This window comes from Balaenoptera borealis (genome assembly GCF_965194805.1).
Source record: "Balaenoptera borealis genome assembly, chromosome: 8".
In the NCBI taxonomy this organism is placed as follows: Eukaryota; Metazoa; Chordata; class Mammalia; order Artiodactyla; family Balaenopteridae; genus Balaenoptera; species Balaenoptera borealis.
Window position 1 is genome coordinate 24,730,809 of NC_138865.1, and position 22,189 is coordinate 24,752,997.

Genomic DNA, 22,189 nt, shown 5'->3' on the forward strand with positions numbered 1-22,189 from the left:
AAAAACAACTAAAAAACCTCAAGGAACTAAACAACATACTAAGCCTAATGTTAACAGAAGGAAGGAAATAAAAATTAGGGCAGATATAAATGAAACAGGGACTAGAAATACAAGAGACGACCACTGAAACTAAGAGCTGGTTTTTTAAAAGTTAGAAAAAAAAAAAGATGTGCAAGCCTTTAGCTAGACTAACTAGGCAAAAAAGAGAAGACTCAGTATTATCAGAAGTGAAAGGGGATATATCACCACACGTAACAGTAACAACAAAGATAAAGGATCAGAAGAAATTACTATGAGCAATTTTATGCCAACAAATTAGATAACCTAGAAGAAATGGATAAATTCCTAGAAACATACAACCTACCAAGACTGAATCATAAGAAAATAGAAAATATGAACAAATTACAAGTAAGGAGATTGAATCAGTAAATAATAAACCTCTCAACCAAAAATAGTTCCAAGACCAGATGGCTTCACTGGTAAATTCTACCAACACTTTAAAGAAATTAGCCATTCTATCTCAAACACTTCCAAAGAACTGAAGAGGAGGGAAAACTTCCAAACTCATTTTACAAGGCCAATATTACCCTGCTACCAAAGCCAGGCAAGCACACTACAAGAAAATAAAATCAATGCTCAACATCCTTGATGAACACAGATGCCAAAATCCTCAACAAAATATTACCAAACAAACTTCAACAGCACATTACAAGAATCATACACCATGACCAAGCAGGTTTATTCCCGGGATGCAAAGATGGTTCATCACATGTAAATCAATAAATGTGATATAGCACATTAATAAAATGAGGGATAAAATCATATGATCAGCTCAATGGATGCAGCAATAGCTTTTGACAAAAATGAACATTATTTCATGATAAAAACTCAGCAAATTAAATGGATAAAAAAACAAGACCCATATATATGCTGTCTACAAGAGACCCACTTCAGATCTACGGACACATACAGACTGAAAGCGAGGGGATGGAGAAAGATATTCCATGCAAATGGAAATCAAAAGAAAGCTGGAGTAGCAATACTCATATCAGATAAAATAGACTTTAAAATAAAGAATGTTACAAGAGACAAGGAAGGACACTACATAATGATCAAGGGATCAATCCAAGAAGAAAATATAACAATTATAAATATATATGCACCCAACATAGGAGCACCTCAATACATAAGGCAACTGCTAACGGCTCTAAAAGAGGAGATCGACTGTAACACAATAATAGTGGGGGACTTTAACACCTCACTTACACCAATGGACAGATAATCCAAACAGAAAAGTAAGGAAACACAACCTTTAAATGACACAATAGACCAGATAGAGTTAATTGATATTTATATGACATTCCATCCAAAAACTGCAGATTAAACTTTCTTTACAAGTGCGCATGGAACATTCCCCAGGATAGATCACATCTTGGGTCTCAAGTCAACCTTCAGTAAATTTAAGAAAAATGAAATCATATCAAGCATCTTTTCTGATCACAACGCTATAAGATTAGGAAACAATCACAGGGAAAAAACAGTAAGAAGCACAAACACTTAGAGGCTAAACAATACATTACCAAATAACCAAGAGATCACTGAAGAAATCAAAGAGGAAACCAAAAAATACCTAGAGACAACTGACAATGAAAACACGACAATCCAAAACCTATGGGGTGCAGCAAGAGCAGTTCTAAGAGGGAAGTTTATAGCTATACAAGCCTACCTCAAGAAACAAGAAAAATCTGAAATAAACAATCCAACATTACACCTAAAGGAACTAGAGAAAGAACAACAAACAAAACCCAAAGTTAGCAGGAGGAAAGATAATAATAAACATCAGAGCAGAAATAAATGAAATAGAAACAACGAAAACAGTAGCAAAGATCAATAAAACTAAAAGCAGGTTCTTTAAGAAGATAAAAAAAATTGATGAACCATTAGCCAGACTCATCAAGAAAAAGAGGGAGAGGACTCAAATCAATAAAATTAGAAATGAAAAAGGAGAAGTTACAACAGACACTGCAGAACTACAGAGGATTATAAGAGATTACTACAAACACCTATATGCCAATAACAGACAACCTGGAAGAAATGGACAAATTCTTAGAAAGGTATAACCTTCCAAGAGTGCACCAGGAAGAAACAGAAAATATGAACAGACAAATCACAAGTAATGAAATTGAAACTGTGATTAAAAATCTTGCAACAAACAGAAGTCCAGGACCAGATGGCTTCACAGGTGAATTATATCAAACATTTAGAGAAGAGCTAACAACCATCCTTCTCAAACTCTTCCAAACAATTGCAGAGGAAGGAAAACTCCCACACTCATTCTATGAGGCCACCATAACCCTGATACCAAAACCAAAGATACTACAACAGACGAAAACTACAGACCAATATCACTGATGAATATAGACGCAAAAATGCTCAACAAAATACTAGCAAACATAATCCAACAATACATTAAAGGATCATACACCATGATCAAGTGGGATTTATCCCAGTGATGCAAGGATTCTTCAATATATGCAAATCAATCAATGTGATACACCATATTAACAAACTGAAGAATAAAACCCATATGATCATCTCAATAGATGCAGAAAAAGATTTTGACGAAATTCAACACCCATTTATGATAAATGGGTTTTCTCCAGAAAGTGGGCATAGAGGGAACCTACCTCAACATAATAAAGGCCATATATGACAAACCCACAGCAAACATCATTCTCAATGGTGGACAACTGAAAGCATTTCCTCTAAGATCAGGAATGACACAAGGATGGCCACGCTCACCACTATTATTCAACATAGTTTTGGAAGTCCTACCAAGGCAATCAGAGAAGAAAAAGAAATAAAAGGAATACAAATTGTAAAAGAATAAGTAAAGCTGTCACTGTTTGCAGATGACATGATACCATACATAGAGAACCCTAAAAATGACACCAGAAAATTACTAGAGCTAATCAATGAATTTGGTAAAGTTGCAGGATACAAAATTAATGCACAGAAATCTCTTGCATTCCTATACACTAATGATGAAAAATCTGAAAGGGAAATTACGGAAACACTCCCATTTACCATTGTAACAAAAAGAATATAATACCTAGGAATCAACCTACCTATGGAAACAAAAGACCTGTATGCAGGAAACTATAAGACACTGATGTGAGAAATTAAAGATGATACAAACAGATGGAGAGATATACCATGTTTTTGGATTGGAAGAATCAATATTGTGAAAATGACTATACTACCCAAAGCAATCTACAGATTCAATACAATCCCTATCAAATTACCAATGGCATTTTTTTACAGAACTAGAACAAATCATCTTAAAATTTGTATGGAGTCACAAAAGACCCCGAATAGCCAAAGCAGTCTTGAGGGAAAAAAACGGAGCTGGAGGAATCAGACTCCCTGACTTCAGAATATACTACAAAGCTACAGTAATCAAGACAATATGGTACTGGCACAAAAACAGAAACATAGATCAATGGAACAAGATAGAAAGCCCAGAGATAAACCCACGCACCTATGGTCAACTAATCTATGACAAAGGAGGCAAAGATATACAATGGAGAAAACACAGTCTCTTCAATGAGTTGTGCTGGGAAAACTGGACAGCTACATGTAAAAGAATGAAATTAGAACACTCCCTAGCACCATACACAACAATAAACTCAAAATGGATTCAAGACCTAAATGTAAGACCGGACACTATAAAACTCTTAGAAGAAAACATAGGAAGAACACTCTTTGACATAAATCACAGCAAGATCTTTTTTGATTCACCTCCTAGAGTAATGGAAATAAAAACAAAAGTAAACAAATGGGACCTAATGAAACTTCAGAGCTTTTGCACAGCAAAGGAAACCATAAACAAGACGAAAAGACAACCCTCAGAATGGGAGAAAATATTCGAAAACGAATCAACGGACAAACGATTAATCTCCAAAATATATAAACAGCTCATGCAGCTCAATACTAAAGAAACAAACAAACCAATACCAAAATGGGCAGAAAACCTAAATAGACATTTCTCCAAAGAAGACATACAGATGGCCAAGAAACACATGAAAAGCTGCTCAACATCACTAATTATTAGAGAACTGCAAATCAAAACTACAATGAGGTATCACCTCACACCAGTCAGAATGGGCATCATCAGAAATTCTACAAACAACAAATGCTGGAGAGGGTGTGGAGAAAAGGGAACCCTCTTGCACTGTTGCTGGGAATGTAAATTGATACAGCCACTATGGGGAACAGTATAGAGGTTCCTTAAAAAACTCAAAATAGAATTACCATATGATCCAGCAATCCCACTACTGGGCATATACCCAGAAAAAAACGTAATTCAAAAAGACACATGCACCCCAATGTTCATTGCAGCACTATTTACAATAGCCAGGTCATGGAAGCAACCTAAATGTCCATCGACAGACGAATGGATAAAGAAGATGTGGTACATATATACAATGGAATATTACTCAGCCATAAAAAGGAACGAAACTGAGTCATTTGTTGAGACGTGGATGGATCTACAGACTGTCCCACAGAGTGAAGTAAGTCAGAAAGAGAAAAACAAATATCCTATATTAACACACGTATGTGGAACCTAGAAAAATGGTACAGATGAACCGGTTTGCAGGGCAGAAGTTGAGACACAGATGTCGAAAACAAACATATGGACATCAAGGGGGGGAAACCGCGGTGAGGTGGGGATACTAGTATGCTGAATTGGGCGATTGGGATTGACATGTATACACTGGTGTGTATAAAATTGATGACTAATAAGAACCTGCAGTATAGAAAAAAACCCAAAAAAACAACTAATACGAAACTTTCTTTGGGTTATTTGTATGGAAATATGTTAATATAAATGTTTCAGACAGTACATGAAATTTCTAAAAATCTTATATGTTCTGGTATAATGTTATAAGTCATAATTCTAGTTATTACTTTAAAATGTATATCTCAGGAATAACTAAATTTCCTTGTCAATTGCATTATTATGAACTTTCATCAAATCTTTAACCGTGGTCATTTTTAAGTCTTTTGTCATTTACAGACAGTTCTGGGTGTACTCTGATGCTTTCACAAAAATGTTCCTATAAAATGGTTTCATATTCAAGGCATTCATGGAAAAGACTCTGACAAGTACACGTTTCTGGTAACTAACTATACTGCTGAACTGAATGAATAAGCATATTCAGAACTCTAATGAAAAAATGATGAATTCATAAAAGTGCTAACAAAGGATCAAGATAGAGAAAGAAAGAAGAGAGAGAGAAAGCACCAGAGAAAATATTTGAAGAGATTATAGTTGAAAACTTCCCTAACTTGGGAAAGGAAATAGTCATCCAAGTTCAGGAAGCACAGAGAGTCCCATACAGGATAAACCCAAGGAGAAATATGCTGAGACACATAGTAGTCAAAGTGGCAAAAATTAAAGACAAAGAAAAATTATTGAAAGCAGCAAGGGAAAAACGACAAATAACATACAAGGGAACTCCCATAAGGTTAACAGCTGATTTCTCAGCAGAAACTCTGCAAGCCAGAAGGGAGTAGCATGATATACTTAAAGTGATGAAAGGGAAGAACCTACAACCAAGATTACTCTACCCGGCAAGGATCTCATTTAGATTTGATGGAGAAATCAAAAGATTTACAGACAAGCAAAAGCTAAGAGAATTCAGCACCACCAAACCAGCTCTACAACAAATGCTAAAGGAACTACTCTAAGTGGGAAACACAAGAGAAGAAAAGGACCTACAAAAACAAACCCAAAACAATTAAGAAAATGGTCATAGGAACATACATATCGATAATTACCTTAAACGTGAATGGATTAAATGCCCCAACCAAAAGACATAGACTGGCTGAATGGATACAAAAACAAGACCCATATATATGCTGTCTACAAGAGACCCACTTTAGACCTAGGGACACATACAGACTGAAAGTGAGGGGATGGAAAAAGATATTCCATGCAAATGGAAATCAAAAGACAGCTGGAGTAGCTATACTCATATCAGATAAAATAGACTTTAAAATAAAGAATGTTACAAGAGACAAGGAAGGACACTACATAATGATCAAGGGATCAATCCAAGAAGAAGATATAACACTTATAAATATATATGCACCCAACATAGGAGCACCTCAATACATAAGGCAACTGCTAACAGCTATAAAAGAGGAAATCGACAGTAACACAATAATAGTGGGGGACTTTAACACCTCACTTACACCAATGGACAGATCATCCAAAATGAAAATAAATAAGGAAACAGAAGCTTTAAATGACACAATAGACCAGATAGATTTAATTGATATTTATAGGACATTCCATCGAAAAACAGCAGATTACACGTTCTTCTCAAGTGCGCACGGAACATTCTCCAGGATAGATCACATCTTGGGTCACAAATCAAGCCTCAGTAAATTTAAGAAAATTGAAATCATATCAAGCATCTTTTCTGACCACAACGCTATGAGATTAGAAATGAATTACAGGGAAAAAAACGTAAAAAAGACAAACACATGGAGGCTAAACAATACTTTACTAAATAACAAAGAGATCACTGAAGAAATCAAAGAGGAAATAAAAAAATACCTAGAGACAAATGACAATGAAAACACGATGACCCAAAACCTATGGGATGCAGCAAAAGTGGTTCTAAGAGGGAAGTTTATAGCTATACAAGCCTACCTAAAGAAACAAGAAAAATCTCAAGTAAACAATCTAACCTTACACCTAAGAAACTAGAGAAAGAAGAACAAACAAAACCCAAAGTTAGTTAGCAGGAGGAAAGAAATCATAAAGATCAGAGCAGAAATAAAGGAAATAGAAACAAAGAAAACAATAGCAAAGATCAATAAAACTAAAAGCTGGTTCTTTGAGAAAATAAACAAAATTGATAAGCCATTAGCCAGACTCATCAAGAAAAAGAGGGAGAGGACTCAAATCAATAAAATCAGAAATGAAAAAGGAGAAGTTACAACAGACACCGCAGAAATACAAAGCATCCTAAGAGACTACTACAAGCAACTTTATGCCAATAAAATGGACAACCTGGAAGAAATGGACAAATTCTTAGAAAGGTATAACCTTCCAAGACTGAATCAGGAAGAAACAGAAAATATGAACAGACCAATCACAAGTAATGAAATTGAAACTGTGATTAAAAATCTTCCAACAAACAAAAGTCCAGGACCAGATGGCTTCACAGGTGAATTCTATCAAACATTTAGAGAAGAGCTAACACCCATCCTTCTCAAACTCTTCCAAAAAATTGCAGAGGAAGGAACACTCCCAAACTCATTCTATGAGGCCACCATCACTCTGATACCAAAACCAAAGACACTACAAAAAAAGAAAATTACAGACCAATATCACTGATGAATATAGATGCAAAAATCCTCAACAAAATACTAGCAAACAGAATCCAACAACACATTAAAAGGATCATACACCACGATCAAGTGGGATTTATCCCAGGGATGCAAGGATTCTTCAATATATGCAAATCAATCAATGTGATACACCATATTAACAAATTGAAGAATAAAAACCATATGATCATCTCAATAGATGCAGAAAAAGATTTTGACAAAATTCAACACCCATTTCTGATAAAAACTCTCCAGAAAGTGGGCATAGAGGGAACCTACCTCAACATAATAAAGGCCATATATGACAAACCCACAGCAAACATCATTCTCAATGGTGAAAAACTGAAAGCATTTCCTCTAAGATCAGGAACGAGACAAGGATGTCCACTCTCACCACTATTATTCAACATAGTTCTGGAAGTCCTAGCCACGGCAATCAGAGAAGAAAAAGAAATAAAAGGAATACAAATTGGAAAAGAAGAAGTAAAACTGTCACTGTTTGCAGATGACATGATACTATACATAGAGAATCCTACAACTGCCACCAGAAAACTGCTAGAGCTAATTAATGAATATGGTAAAGTTGCAGGATACAAAATTAATGCACAGAAATCTCTTGCATTCCTATACACTAATGATGAAAAATCTGAAAGAGAAATTATGGAAACACTCCCATTTACCATTGTAACAAAAAGAATAAAATACCTAGGAATAAACCTACCTAGGGAGACAAAAGACCTGTATGCAGAAAACTATAAGACACTGATGAAAGAAATTAAGGATGATACCAACAGATGGAGAGATATACCATGTTCTTGGATTGGACGAATCAACATTGTGAAAATGAGTATACTACCCAAAGCAATCTACAGATTCAATGCAATCCCTATCAAATTACCAATGGCATTTTTTACGGAGCTAGAACAAATCATCTTAAAATTTGTATGGAGACACAAAAGACCCCGAATAGCCAAAGCAGTCTTGAGGCAAAAAAATGGAGCTGGAGGAATCAGACTCCCTGACTTCAGACTATACTACAAAGCTACAGTAATCAAGACAATATGGTACTGGCACAAAAACAGAAACATAGATCAATGGAACAAGATAGAAAGCCCAGAGATTAACCCACGCACCTATGGTCAACTAATCTATGACAAAGGAGGCAAAGATATACAATGGAGAAAAGACAGTCTCTTCAATAAGTGGTGCTGGGAAAACTGGACAGCTACATGTAAAAGAATGAAATTAGAACACTCCCTAACACCATACACAAAAATAAACTCAAAATGAATTAGAGACCTAAATATAAGACTGGACACTATAAAACTCTTAGAAGAAAACATAGGAAGAACACTCTTTGACATAAATCACAGCAAGATCTTTTTTGATCCACCTCCTAGAGTAATGGAAATAAAAACAAAAATAAACAAGTGAGACCTGATGAAACTTCAAAGCTTTTGCACAGCAAAGGAAACCATAAACAAGACGAAAAGACAACCCTCAGAATGGGAGAAAATATTTGCAAATGAATCAACGGACAAAGGATTAATCTCCAAAATATATAAACAGCTCATTCAGCTCAATATCAAAGAAACAAACACCCCAATCCAAAAATGGGCAGAAGACCTAAATAGACATTTCTCCAAAGAAGACATACAGACGGCCACGAAGCACATGAAAAGATGCTCAACATCACTAATTATTAGAGAAATGCAAATCAAAACTACAATGAGGTATCACCTCACTCCTGTTAGAATGGGCATCATCAGAAAATCTACAAACAACAAATGCTGGAGAGGGTGTGGAGAAAAGGGAACCCTCTTGCACTGTTGGTGGGAATGTAAATTGATACAGCCACTATGGAGAACAATATGGAGGTTCCTTAAAAAACTCAAAATAGAATTACCATATGACCCAGCAATCCCACTACTGCGCATATACCCAGAGAAAACCATAATTCAAAAAGACACATGCACCCGAATGTTCATTGCAACACTATTTACAATAGCCAGGTCATGGAAGCAACCTAAATGCCCATCAACAGACGAATGGATAAAGAAATGTGGTACATATATACAGTGGAATATTACTCAGCCATAAAAAGGAACGAAATTGAGTCATTTGTTGAGACGTGGATGGATCTAGAGACTGTCATACAGAGTGAAGTAAGTCAGAAAGAGAAAAACAAATATCGTATATTAATGCATGTATGTGGAACCTAGAAAAATGGTACAGATGAGCCAGTTTGCAGGGCAGAAGTTGGGACACAGATGTAGAGAATGGACATATGGACACCAAGGGGGGAAAACTGCGGTGAGGTGGGGATGGTGGTGTGCTGAATTGGGCGATTGGGATTGACATGTATACACTGATGTGTATAAAATTGATGCCTAATAAGAACCTGCAGTATAAAAAAACAAACAAAACAACTAATACTAAACTTTCATTGGGTTATTTGTATGGAAATATGTTAATATAAATGTTTCAGACATTACATGAAATTTCTAAAAATCTTATATGTTCTGGTATAATGTTATAAGTAATAATCCTAGTTATTACTTTAAAATGTATATCTCAGAAATAACTAATTTTCTTGTCAACTGCATTATTATGAACTTTCATCAAATCTTTAACTGTGGTCATTTTTAAGTGTTTTGTCATTTACAGACAGTTCTGGGTGTACTCTGATGATTTTGCAAATATGTTCCTATAAAAGGGTTTCATCTTCAAGAAATTCATGGAAAAGACTCTGACAAGTACAGGTTTCTGGTAACTGACTGTACTGCTGAACTGAATGAATAAGCATTTTCAGAACTCTAATGAAAAACTGATGAACTCATAAAAGTGCTAACAAAAGATCAAGATGAAAAAAAAAATTAATTAAATGGGACTGAGTGAACTGATGAGGATGAGTATAATTTTTGTGACTTTCTGTCTGAATTAAAAAAAAAAAAATCCCACAAGGACTCAGAGGCAAAGAATATACAAATCAATTCTCACTGCAAAGTAAAGGAGCTGTTACAGTGGAGGATTACTGGACTGAATGTCAATATTATGACATAGTATGAGTGTGTTTCATGTTTGGTAATTGCAATCATTGTTGCTTTTGTTGTGGTCATCCATGTACAATGCTTGGTGTCAGTCTATTTATCTCTTGTAAAAATAAAATACAGTGTGTGTGTGTGTGAAAAAAAAATTAATTACATTGGACTGAGTGAACTGATGAGGATGATTATAATTTCTGTGACTTTCTGTTTGAATAAAAAAAAAATCCCACAAGGACTCAGAGGCAAGAAATATACAAATCAATTTTCACTGCAAAGTAAAGGAGCTGTTACAGTGGAGGATTGCTGGACTGAATGTCAATATTATGACACAGTATGAGTGTGTTTCGTGTTTGGTAATTGCAATCATTGTTGCTTTTGTTATGGTCATCCATTTACAATGCATCGTGTCAGTTTAACTCTTGTAAAAATAAAATACAGTGTGTGTGTGTGAAAAAAAAACTCAGCAAATTATGTATAGATGTAATGTACATTATTGTAATAACAGCCATATATGATAAGACTACAGCTAACATCACACGCAACAGTGAGAAGCTGAAGCAAGGAACAGGATCGTCTAAGATCACGAACAAGACAAGGATGCAACTCTCTGCACCTTCATTCACCATATGAATGTAAGTCCTAGCCACAGCAATTAAGCAAGAAAAACGAATAAAAGGCATCCAAATTGTAAAGTTATTAGTAAAATAAGTCTGTTTGCAGATGACATGATAGTATATGTGGAAAACCCTAAAAACACTGCAAAAAAAAAAAAAACCTGTTAGAATAACTGAATTCTGTAAAGTTTCAGGATCAATATACAAAAATCAGCTGCATTTGTATATGAATGAATATCAACTAACAATGAATTATCAGAAAGAAAAATTAAGAAAATAATCTCATTTACAATAGTATGGAAAAAAAGTAAAATACTTAGGAACAAATTTATCTAACGGGGTGAAAGATCTATACACTAAAAACCATAAAACACGGATGTAAGAAATTGAAGAAGACACAAACAAATGGATAGATATTCTGTGTTCATGGATTGGAAGGGTTAATATTGTGAAAATGCCCATACCATCCAAAGTGATCTACAGATTCAATGCAAGCTCTATCAAAATTCCAAAGCATTTTTTAGAGAAATAGAAAAAAAATCCTAAAACTCATATGAAACCACAAAAGACTCCAAAGAGCCAAAGCAATCTTGAGAAAGAAGAACAAAACTAGAGACATCACACTTCCTGATTTCAAACTATAATACAAAGCTGTAGTAATCACATAAGTACTGTATTGGCAAAAAACAGAAACACAGATCAACAAAAAGGAATAGAGAGCTCAAAAATAAACCCACGCATATATAGTCAATTAGTTTTCAGCAAGGAAGTCAAGAATAAACAATGGGAAAAGGAGAGTCTCTCCAATAAACGGTTTTTGGGGAAACTGCATAGCCACATGCAAAAGTCACATTACGCCAGACATAGAAATAAGCTCAAAATTAATTAAAGACATGAACATAGGACCTGATCCTTAAAATTCTTAGTAGAAAATATAGGGGGTAATCTCCTTGACATTAATCTCATCACTGTTCTTTTGGATTTGACACCAAAAGCAAAGGCAACAAAAGCAAAAATGTACAAGTGGGACTACATCAAACGAAATAGGTTCTGAACAGCAAAGGTAACCATTCAGAAAAAGAAAAAGCAACCTATGGAGTGTGAGAAAATATTTGCAAATCACGTATCTAAAAAGAAGTTAATATCCAAAGTATACAAGGAGCTCATACAACTCAGTAGCAAAAACACCATATAACACAATTTAAAAATTGGCAAAGGACCTAAAAAGACATTTTTCCAAAGATGACAAACATTTGGGGAACAGGTATATGAAAAGGTGATTCACATCACCAATCATCAGGGAAATGCAAATCAAAACCACAATGAGATATCACCTCACACCTGTTAGTATGTGTATTATGAAAAAGACAAGAGATAAATGCCGGTGAGGATGTGGAGAAAAGGGAATCTGTGTGCACTGTTTTTGGGAATGTAAATTGGTACAAGCAGTACTGAAAACAGTATGGAGATTCCTCAAGAAAATAAAATTAGAATACCATGTGATCCAGCAACTCCACTTCTGGTCATATAGCAAAAAGAAACCATATTTTTTTAGGAGTTCCTCGGCTGTCCAGTGGTTAGGACTTCATGTTCTCACTGCTGAGGGGAGGGCCCGGGTTCAATCCGTGGTTGGGGAACTAAGATCCCACAAGCCACGTGGTATGGGAAAAAAACAAAACCAAAACAAAAACAAACTTTGAAATGTTATTCACAGTAATGGTATGGAAAGAACGTGCCTGTCTCTCACAGATGAATGGATAAACAAAATCTGATACACACACACACACACACACACACACACACACACATACACACAAATATACATACATAACATACACAATGGGATATTATTCAGCCTTAAAGTAAATCCTTACACTTGCAAGAACATGAATGAGCCTGGAGAACATTATGCTAAGTGAAATAAGCCTGATGGAGAAAAGACAAATGCTGCATGGTATCACTTATGTGTGGAATCTAAAAAAAAGTTGGAATCATAGAAACACAGAGCAGAAATTGTTGCCTGCAGTTGGGCATGGGGGGGAATGGGAACACGCTGGTAAATGGATACAAATTTTCAGTTATAACATGAGGGATAAAATGAAGGAATAAGGTCTGAGGAGCTAATGTATAACATGGGGACTAACTGATGATGCTGTATTCTGTAACTGAAAATTTCTGAGAGAGTAGAATTTGTGTCCTCACACACAAAAAGTAAATATATGACAGGTGATGGGTATGTTAATTAACTTGATTGTGAGAATCCTTTCACAATATATACGTATATCAAATAATCATGTTATACGTTTTAGATATATTACAGTTTTGTCAGTTATGCCTCAAAATAGCTGTAAAAAGAGGAAAACGATCAACAAAATTGACAAAACTACTTAGATTGACTATTAAAAAAAGAGATAAGAACAAAATATGTAAAATCAGAAATGAAGAAAGGGACCTTACTACCAATTTTGTAGAGATAAAAAGGCTTACAATAGAGTACTATTGACAGTTGTATACCAACTAATTTGATAACTTAGATGAAATGAACACATTCCTAGAAACACACATCCTACCATGAAATACAAAATCTGAACAGATCTAGAAGTTAAGATATGGAATCAGTTATCAAAACTCTCCCAACAACTGAACGCCCAGCACCAGGTATCTTCATGGTGAATTCTACCAACAATTTAAAGAAGAATTAACACCAATCCTTCTCAAGTTCTTCCAAACAATTTAAGAGGAGAGAATGTATCTTCACTCATTCTATGAGGTTAACATTACATCAATTACAAACCTAAAGACACTACAAGAAAAGTACACTACAGACCAATATCCCTTATGAATACTGATGCAAAAACCCTTTAAAAAATAATAAGAGACAGAACAGCCCATTATAAGGATTATACATCATGACCAAATGGGATTTATTCTTGCAAGGCAAGGTTGGTTCAACATATGAAAATCAATCAATGTAGTATAGCATGTAAACAGATTGAAGGGACTAAACTCCATGTGATCATCTTAATTGATGCAGAAAAAACATTTGACAAAATTCAATGCCATTTTATGATTAAAAAAAAAAAAACTCAACAAACCAGGAATACAAGTTGATGACTTCAACATAACAAAGGTCACAGATAGAAAACCAACAGCTATTATATTCAGTGGTGAAATCTTTCTCCCTAAGATCAGGAACAAAGGAAGGATGCCTGTTGTCACCACTTCTATTCAGCAAAGTACTGGAATTCTTAGCCAAATAAATAAGGCAAGATAAAAAATAAAAGGCATCTAAATCGGAAAGGAGGAAATGAAATTATATTTGTTCAGAGACAACACACATGCACCAAAAAAACCCTGTTAGAATTAATAAATGAATTTAGAAAATTTGCCAGATACAAAATCAACACTCAAAAATCAGTTGTTTCTCTATACACTAAGAATGAAAAGTTTGAAAAGTAAAAAAAAAAAAAAAACCATTTAAAATATCATGAAATATAGTAAAAAACGAGGAATAACTTAACCAGCGGGACAAAAGACATGTACGTTGGAAACTAGAAAACGTTGCTGAAGGAAATTAATGAAGACACCAATAAATGTAAAGGCATCTTGAGTTCACAGATTGGAAGACTTAATGTTGTTAATATGTCAACACGACTTAAAGGGATGTACGGATTAAAAGCAATCTCTTTAAACATCACAGTGAGGTTTTTTCAGAAGTAGTAAAATTCATCCTAAAGTTCATATGGAATTTAAAAGGCCTGAATAGTCAAAATAATGTGTAAAAAGAACAAAATTTGAAGTTTCAAATTTCTTGATTTCAAAACCGACTACACAACCACAGTAATCAACATAGTACTGGCATAAACACACATACAGGACGGAGAATAGGCCAGTGGAACAAAATAGAAACCCAGAAGTAAACCCGTATATACATCACCAAATGATTTTCAACAGGAGTGCCAAGACCACCTAATGGGGAAAGGATAGCGATTTCAACAAATGGTACTGGAAAAAAAATATCCACATTCAAAAGAATGACGGTAGACTCTTACCTTACACCACATACAGAAATTAACTCAGTGAATCAAAGACCTAAATGTGAGACCTAAAACTATAAAACTCTTAGAAGAATGTTCTGGGAAGAAAACCATGACATGAAATTTGGCAAAGAGTTCTTGAATATGACACCAAAAGTGGAGGTAATAAAAGAAATAGATAAACTAGGTATTCAGAATTTAAAAATACTTCTTTCATCCAAAAATAAAATGAACCTGCTGAATGGGAGAAAATATTTGCAAATCCTATAGCTGATAAGGTTAATATCCAGTATGTATACACTTGTACACTGTTGGTGGGTATGGAAAATGGTGCACACAGAAAGGAAAACAGTATGGTCATTCCTCAAAACATTAAAAATAGAATTACCATATGATCCCATAATTCGAGTTCCTATTAAATACTCAAAAAGAATTGAAATTATGAATTCAAAGAGTTATGTGCTCACCCATGTTCATAGCAGAATTATTCGCTATAGGCAAAAGGTGAAAAAACTCAAAGGTCCATTGAGGGATGAAGGGATATACAAAATGTGGCCTATACAAACAATAAATCAATATTCAGTCTTAAAAAGGAAGGGAATTCTGACACATGCTACAACATGGATCAACCTTCAGGCATTACGCTAAGTAAAATAAGCCAGTCACAAGAGGACAAATACTGTATGATCCCACTTATATGAAGTACATAGAGTAATCAAATTCACAGAGATGGAAAGTACAATGGTGGTTTCCAGGGGTGAGGGGGCAAGGGAAATGGAGAGTTGTTGTTTCATGAGTACAGACTATTATAGTTTTGCAAGATGAAAAGTTCTGTGGATGGATGATGGTAATGATAGCACAGCAGTGTAAATATATTTCATGCCTCTGGCCTGCACTCTTAAATTGTTAAGATGATAAAGTTTATGTTATGTATATTTTACCAGATTTTTTTTAAATAAAGGAAAATTAAGACATTCATATAAAGAAACACTGATGAAGTTCATTACTAGTAGATCTGCTCAATAAGAACTGTTAAAGGAATCCTTCAGGCTGAAATGAAACGTAACTTGAAACCATATGAAGAATTAAAGAACAATGGTAAAGGTAACTACACTAAGTTTAAAAGGCCAACACATTTGCAGTTAGGGTTTGTAACGCCTCTTTTCAAAATGTGATTTAAAAGACAAATATATAAAATAGTTATTATAAGGCTATTAATGGGCACACAATGCATAAGGATGTCATTTGTGACAAGTGCAGTGTAAACGAGGGTGCGGGATGTAAATAAGTAGAATTTTTGTTATTATTAAATGAAAATGTTATTACTTCAAATTTGTTTTTTCATAAACTTAAGATGTTTACTTTAACCCCTAGGATAAGCACTAAGAAAACTACCTCACAAATATACAGAAAAGAAATAAGAAGTGAATCAAAATGGTAAACTGGGAAACACATCAACCACAAAAGAATGTAATAATGAAGGAACTGAAGAACAAAAAGGATATAAGATATCTAGAAAATAAATAGTGTAGCAGTAGAAGTAAGTTCAAAGGGCTCAATATAGGATCAACACAAAGAAGACTACACGCAATCACGTTATAATCAACTTGTTAAGTGTGAAGTACAAAGAGAGAATATTGAAAGGAACAAGAGAAAAGTGACTTGGAACATATGAGGGAACTCCCAGAAAACAATTTGTGAATTTCTCAGCAGAAACCTTAAAGGTCAGGAGAAAGTTAGATGATATATTCAAAGTACCGAAAAAAAAAAAAAAAAAACCTGTGAGCAAAAATGACCATACCTAGCAAAATTATGCTTTAAAAATAAAGGAGAGATAAAGTCAACAAAATCAAAGTGAGTTCATCACTACTAGACCTTCCTTATAAGAAATGCTTAAGGGAGATCACTTTGAAATGAAAACATGTGAACAGAAATGCAAAAGCAAACAAAAGCATAAATTTCAATGGTAAACTCATACACACACAAACAAATATAGCATAATAACACTGTAATGGTGCTGTATAAAGTACTTTAACCCTGAGATAAAAGTTAAAATTTGTTAACAATATACAAAGAAGGAAACTGACTATAAGGACACAAAGGTTGGGTGGGAGTAAAAGAATAGATGTTTAGAACTACAAGGTTTCTATGTAGTCTTCAGCTAACCACAAAGAAAAGGCCTACTATAAATAAACAAAAGATAAAGAGAAAAGGATCAAAGTAAATCATTACAAAAAAAAGATCAAACAACAATGAAATAAAGCTACAGAGAAAGAGGACAAAACAGCTGCAAAACACACATAAGACAATTAACAAAACAGCAATAGTAAGTCCTTACTGATTGATAATTAGTTTAATATAAATGGATTAATCTTCCCAATCAAAAGGCATAGAGTCGCTGAATGGATAAAAAAACAATATCCAACCTTATGTTGTCTACAAGAGACTCATTTTAGATTAAAAGACAAATACAGGCTCAAAGTGAAGGGATGGAAAAAGATACTCCATGCAAATGGCAACCAAAACAAAGTGAGAGTTCCTATATGCATAACAGACAAAATAGACATTAAGTCAAAAATTGTCTGTATAGACAAAGAAGGTTTCTATATGATAATAAAAGAGTCAACTCAACAGGAGGATATAACAATTATATATGCATCCAGCATCAGAGCACATAAAGCTCTATAGGAAATATCGAAATTAAATGGAGAAATTGATTGCAGTACAGGAATAGTAAGGGACTTCAATAACCCAGTTACAATAATGGATAGAACACCCAGACAGAAAATCAATCAACAAACATGACTTGAACAACACTATGGACCACATGGTCCTTACAGACATATACAAAACATTTCATCCAACAGCAGCACATACACGTTCATTTCAAGTACACACACAACATTCTCCAGAATAGATAATATGTTAGGCCACAATCAAGTCTTAACAAATTTAAGAAGTCTGAAATAATTTCAAGTATCTTTTCTGATCACAATGGTATGAAACTAGAAATCCCATAATAGTAACAAAACAGGAATATCTGGACGTCCCTGGTGGCACAGTGCTTTAAGAATCTGCCTGTCAATGCAGGGGACATGGGTTCAATCCCTGGGAAGCAAAGATCTCACATGATGCAGAGCAACTAAGCCCGTGCACCACAACTACTGAGCCTGCGCTCTAGGGCCCATGTGCCACAACTACTGAACCAGAGTGCTGCAACTACTGAAGCCTGTGCACCTGAAAGCCTGTTCTCCGCAACAAGAAAAGCCACCGCAATCAGAAGCCTGTGCACCACAACAAAGAGTAGCCCCTGCTCACTGCAACTAGAGAAAGCCTGCATGCAGTGACGAAGACGCAACACAGCAAAAAATTAAATTAAAAACAAAATTCTAATAAAGAAAAGAAAACAAGAAAATTTACCAATATGTGGAAACTAAACAATATACTCTTTTCCCTCGTTCCACTTTTATTGAGATATAACTGCCATAGAGCCCTGCATAAGTTTTAGGTGTACAGCATAAAGATATGACTTATGTACATCAAGAAATGATTACCACAGTAAATTTAGTGAACATCATCTCATATGGCCACAAAATAAAAGAAAAAGAAAAAAATGTTTTCCTTGTGATGAGAACTCTTAGGATTTACTCTCTTAACCTTCATGCATGACACACAGCAATGTTAATTATATTTATCATGTTGAATAATACAGTCTTGAGCAACAATTGGGTCAAAGAGAAAATCAAAAGGGAATTTTAAAAGAATCTTGACACAAACTAAAATGAAACACAAAACACCAAGATTTATGGGATGCAGCAAAAGCAGTACTACAGGAGATGTTTGTAGTGATAAATGCATACATTAAAGGAGAAGTAAAACCTCAAGTAAACAATCTCACTTTATGCCTCAAGGAACTAGAAAAAGAAGAAAAAAGTAATCTCAAATTTGGCAGAAGGAAGGAAATAGTAAAGATTAGAGCAGAAATAAATCAAATAGAGAATAGAAAAACAATAGAAAATAGAAACAAAACTAAGTGGTGTTTTTTGGAAAGATAAACTTGAAAGACTCTTGACTACACGAATTAAGAAAAAAATTCGAAAGACAACTCAATAAAATCAGAAATGAAAGAGGAGACAATACAAGTGATGCCTCAGAAATAAAGGAATCATAAGGGTCCATTATCAATTATGCCAACAAATGTGATAATCTAGAAGAAATGGATAAATTCCTACAAACATACAACCTACCAACACTGAATCAAGATAACACAGAAAGTCTGAACAGTCCAATAACAAATAAGGAGATTGAATCAATAATTAAAAAAAAAAACAAAATAGAAAATCGAGGACCAGATGGCTTCCCTGGTGAATTTTGCCAAATATTTGAAGAATTACTACCAATCCTTTTCAAACTCATCCAAAAAATTGGATAGGAGGGAACAATTCCAAACTAATTTTACAAGGTTAGCATTACCCCGATACCAAAGCCAGACACAGGCACTAGAAGAAAAGAAAATTACAGCCAATATCTTTGATAGACATATATGCAAAAATCCTCAACAAAGTATTAGCAAACCAATTTTAACAATAAATTTAAATTATCATACCCCATGCTCAAGTCAGATTTATTCCTGGGATGCAAGGATGGTTCAACATACACAAATCAACCAATGTGATACACCACACTAACAAAATGAAGGAAAAATCATATGATCATCTCAATAGAGGCAGAAAAGGATTTGACAAAATTCAACATCCTTTCATGATAAAAACTCTAGACAAATTAGGTGTAGAAGGAATGTACCTCAACACAATAAAGGCATATGAAAAAGAAAAGACCACAGCAAACATCTTACTCAACAGTGAAAAACTAAAAGCTGTCCCTCTAATATCAGGAAGAACGCAAGAATGTCCACACTTACCACTTCTATTCAACATAGCACTGGAAGACAGAGGAATTAGGCAAGAAAAAGAAATAAAATGCATCCAAATCAGAAAGGAAGAAATAAAATTACCTCTGTTTGCAGATGACATGATCATACATGTAGAAAATCCTAAAGATTCAACAACAACAGCAATAAAAACTGTTAGAGGGGCTTCCCTGGTGGTGCAGTGGTTGAGAATCTGCCTGCCAATGCAGGGGACACGGCTTTGAGCCCTGGTCTGGGAAGATCCCACATGCCACGGAGCAAATGGGCCCGTGAACCACAGCTACTGAGCCTGCACGTCTGGAGCCTGTGCTCTGCAACAAGAGGCCGCGATAGTGAGAGGCCCACGCACCGCGATGAAGAGTGGCCCCCGCTTGCCACAACTAGAGAAAGCCCTCGCACAGAAACGAAGACCCAACACACCCAATCATAAATAAATAAAACCCAAAAAACTGTTAGAATTCATAGATGAGTTTAGTAAAGTTGCAGGATATAAAATCAGCATATAGAAGTCATTATACAAAAGGAATGACCTACCCAAAAAAGGAAATTAAGAAAACAACCCCATTCTTAATTTCATTACAAAGAATAAAATACTTAGGAATAAATTTAGCCAAAGGGGTGAAAGATCTCTACATTGAAAAGTATAAAAAATGGATGAGGAAAATTAAAGATGACACTGATAATATGGAAAGACATCCCATGTTCATGAACTGGAGGATTTACTATCATTAAAATATCCATACTACCCAAAGTGATCCACAGATTCAATGCAATCCCTATTAAAATCCCAATGGGGGACTTCCCTGGTGGTGCAGTGCTTAAGAATCCACCTGCCAATGCAGGGGACACGGCTTGGAGCCCTGGTCCAGGAAGATCCCACATGCCGTGGAGCAACTAAGTCCACACGCCACAACCACTGAGCCTGCGCTCTAGAGCCTGTGAGCCACAACTCCTGAAGCCCGCACACCTAGAGATCGTGCTCTGCAATGAGAGAAGCAACTGCAATGAGAAGCCCATGCACCACAACAGAGTAGCCCTCACTTGCCTCAACCAGAGAAAGCCCACGCTCAGCAACAAAGACCCAACGCAGCCAAAAATAAATAAATTAATTAAATTAATTTATTTTTAAAAATGGGCAAAGGACTCGAATAGACATTTCTCCAAAGGAGGCATATAAATGGCCAACAGATGTATGAAAAGGTGCTCAACATCACTAACTGTCAGAGAAATGCAAGTCAAACCACAATGAGATATCACCTCACACCTGTTACAATGGCAATTATCAAAAAGACAAAAGATAACAAGTGTTGATGAGGATGTGGAGAAAAGGGAACCCTCGTGCATTTTTGTTGGGTACGTAAGTTGATACAGCCACTAAGGAAAACAGTATTGAAGTTCCTCAAAACATTAAAAATACAACTACCTTATGACTCAGCAATCCCACTTCTGGGTATACAGCAAAAGGAAATGAAATTGGTATCGTGAAGAGACATATGCACTTTCATGTTTACTTTTCACAGTAGCCAAGATATTGGATCAACCGAAGTGTCTGTAGATTCATGAATGGATATGTGGTATATAAACAAGCATATCTCATTTTATTGTGCTTTGCCGATACTACGTTGTCTACAGATTGAAGGTTTGTGGCAATCCTGCATTAAGTCCATTGGTGCCATTTTCCCAATTAGCATTACTTTAAAATTAAGGTATGAACATTGGTTTTTTAGACATAATGCTACCGCATATTAACATACTATAATATAGTATACACATAAGTTTTTTGTTTGTTTATTTATTTATTTATTTATTTATTTATTTATTTATTTTTGGTTGCGTTGGGTCCTCGTTTCTGTGCCAGGGCTTTCTCTAGTTGCGGCAAGCGGAGGCCACTCTTCATCTTGGTGTGCGGACCTCTCACTATAGCGGCCTCTCTTGTTGCGGAGCACAGGCTCCAGACGCGCAGGCTCAGTAATTGTGGCTCACGGGCCCAGTTGCTCTGCGGCATGTGGGATCTTCCCAGACCAGGGCTCGAACCCGTGTCCCCTGTATTGGCAGGCGGATTCTCAACCACCGCACCACCAGGGAAGCCCTACACATAAGTTTTATATGCACGGGTAAACCAAAAAATTCATGTGGCTTGTTTTGTTGCAATAT